The sequence below is a fragment of the Petaurus breviceps genome, unplaced genomic scaffold (genome assembly GCF_028583685.1).
Source record: "Petaurus breviceps papuanus isolate PSGF00001 unplaced genomic scaffold, PetGlider_PUasm1.0 98, whole genome shotgun sequence".
NCBI lineage: Eukaryota > Metazoa > Chordata > Mammalia > Diprotodontia > Petauridae > Petaurus > Petaurus breviceps.
The window spans coordinates 20,069,378-20,072,503 of record NW_027187460.1 but is presented as its reverse complement, the minus strand read 5'-3'; positions in this window follow the sequence as shown (position 1 = coordinate 20,072,503).

The following is a 3,126-nucleotide window of genomic DNA, read 5'->3' as shown; positions in this document are numbered from 1 at the left end:
ATTTTCACTCATTGTAATGTAAACTATACAGGTACTTGGGGGCAGGTACAATCTTTCTTTTTCTTAAATGAATCCCCAGCATTTAGCATAGAGCCTGGCACACAGCACATGCTTAATATATATTTATTGTATCCTATTGTGTAGTTATACATGTACATAAACATAAAAAATTAGAATAGAGTTATTAGGCTCTTAGATCTAAAAGTGGAGCACGCCAGATTTCTAACATCCTCAATTTTAGATGAAGAATCTAAGGCTCAAGGAGGTTGAGTGACTTGCCCAAGGTCATATAGTTAGTATCAGAGGAAGGATATGAACCTGAGTTCTCTGATTGTCTAGTTACTATTCTTTCCCTTGCTTTGTGATGTCACCCATTTTTAAATTCAAAAAATATTTTCTAAATATTTTGAGATAAGGGAGAGCTTCATGACAATGCAATGAGAGGTTTTCTGAAGAGAGTTGTTTTTGAGATGGTTCTTGAAGAAAAACAATAGGAAGTAAATAGACTGAGATGAAGGGAATATTAGTTCAGGTCTGTGAAACAACACAAAGTTATGGAGATGAGGTATGGTGGACAGCATGACCCATGTGTTGGGTACAGAAAATAAATTAGCCTATTTGAAGTATAAAATACTTGATAGAGTAAAAACAAATGAACTACCCCAAAAGCTAGAACAATATGGTTATTCTAAATTGGAAAAGAACTTTGAAGCCTGGAAAGTATTACGTTCAGTAGGAACAATGGTAAGCTAATAAAGTTTTGTTTTGTTTTTTAATCAGGGGAATGACATTAGCAGCATTGTGCAAAAGAAATATTAATCTGAAAGTAATATGAAGAATAAATTTCTTGAAGCAGCTAGGTGGCACAGTGAATAGAGCACAAACCCTAGAGTCAGGAGGACCTGAGTTCAAATCCAGTCTCAGATACTTTACACACTTACTGTGTGACCTTGGGCAAGTCACTTAACACCAATTGCCTTGCTTTCTCCCCTCCAAAAAAAGAGACATTTTTAGGGACAGCTAGATGTTTCATCAGAGAGAGTGCTTGACATGGATTCAGAGAGGTTTGAGTTTAAATATTGCTTCAAATACTTAATATTTTTGAGACCCTAAGGAAGACTCTTGACCTCCCTGAACCTTAGTTTCATCATTTATGAAATGCGGATAAGAATAGTATTACCTCACTGGATTATTGTGAAGAACAAATAAGATAAATACGTAAAATATTTTGCAAACAGTAAAGTGCCATACAAATGTTAGTTATTATTATTAGGCTCACACTCGGATACTTCCCCATATCAATCAAATCCTCTCAAGTTTCATCTGGGATTACCTTAATCTTACTCCTTCACTGAGTCAGCAATGAAAGAATTGCTTTTCAAGCAATGAAAGAAAACAACTGCTGAAAACTAAATCAGGCCAAAAAGAAAAAAATGTTGAAAATAAGGAAGATCTAGTTATAAAGACAAAGTTTTAGATAATCTCAGAGCTGTATCAGAATGTAAAATGCAAACAATGGTTTTGAGATACAAGACATCTGAGTTAGTTCAGAGCTATCCAGAAAGTATTAACATAGATTCCCTTGACTCTGACATAAGATTTGTGATTCAGAAGGGTTTTCGGTCAGTAAATCCTACTTGATGCCTGAACTAGTTATTTCATAATTCAGTTTTGTTTAGGAAAGATTGGGCCAAGAAAGATACGCAAATAGATATGGGAATGTTATGTTAAAAATGAAAGTAACAACAACAGCCACAAAACAGCATTAGTATGCTGCCCTTAAATCTAGCTCTCTTTACCGCTCTTCTCTCTTTGGAAATTGTAAAATGTTACAAAGTCTCCTGGATGATTTTAGTATGTTCTTTTTTAGCACATTTCTGAAGGGTTGCAGGGAGAAGAAGAAGTCAGAGGACATTTCAGAGGTAGGAGGATGACAAGGCAAGAGATCATCCTCAATGTTGGAAATGGTCTTAAAAAATATCTAACTCAACCTCCCACTCTGTGTAGGAATCTCTTATTAGGACAACAGTCCTAACAAATAGTCATCCAGTTTTTGTTCAAAATATAACCAGGACTAGGGAGATCATGAAAAGAGCCTTTCATTAATATAGGCTTGATTATTTCATTTTATGCTACCCACCACAATCATAATAGTTAATATTTATATAGTTCTTTACTGTTTATAAAATGCTTTCTTAAACATTAACCAACTTGATCCTCACAAGCAACCAGTGAGTCAAGAACAAATATTATCACCAACCTCATTTTACAGTTAAATGAACAGATGCAAAGAGGCTAAAGGACCTGTACAAAGCAAGCCACATTGCCAACAACTGATGGAGTTGAGACTTGAATCCAGATCCCTTGACTCTCCAATCCAGTGTTCTTTTTATTGCCCTGTGTTGCCTCATATATTAGCACTACTTTTGACAATTTTAATTGTTGGGAACCCATCTAGGAAAGTGAATTTTTATCCTGAGGCAAAAAAGAGTAGAAAGTAGGTGTGGGAAGAGATTAAAGTTAAAAGTAGCATAAGTTGAGACTATTAACTGCTATGGGAGTTAGTGCAGATCAAGTAGGATGTAGGTTTGTAATGCGAATGTAAATTTTAAAGATCTTCCCTGCCCCTAGGCTAAAGTGCACCAGAAGCCTGGGGAAGGAGGCTTGTTTTTCAGAAGATACTTTTTGATTGGCCAGTGGGTCAAAGAGGTTGTTACATTCTCTGAGCCAGGAGAAGGCTATATAAGCACTGATGTGTAGCTTTGTTTTGGGACTCACTTTGAGAAGTGTTCTGTGATTTGATCTGAATTCTGGGAAGCCGTTGTTGAGAGTCCCCCGGCTTTGAAAAACCCAGAATGTGGAAACCCAGATGTTGACTGGGTATGGATGTAATGGTTGGACAGTTTGGAAATCTGTCTACTTGATGTTTCTGTCTTGATAATTATGCCTGTATACTTTGAGGTTCAGGGTGCTGACCTTTTCTCCTGAACAAGGTAAACGATATATGTCTGACTGATTAAAGTAAGCTTGTTAACCCATTTTGAGTTGCTTTCCTTTAACAAAGCAGATCCAAGAACCTGTGGTAGCTGCAAACCCTGAGGACGCTTGGGGTGCTTGCTGCTACAA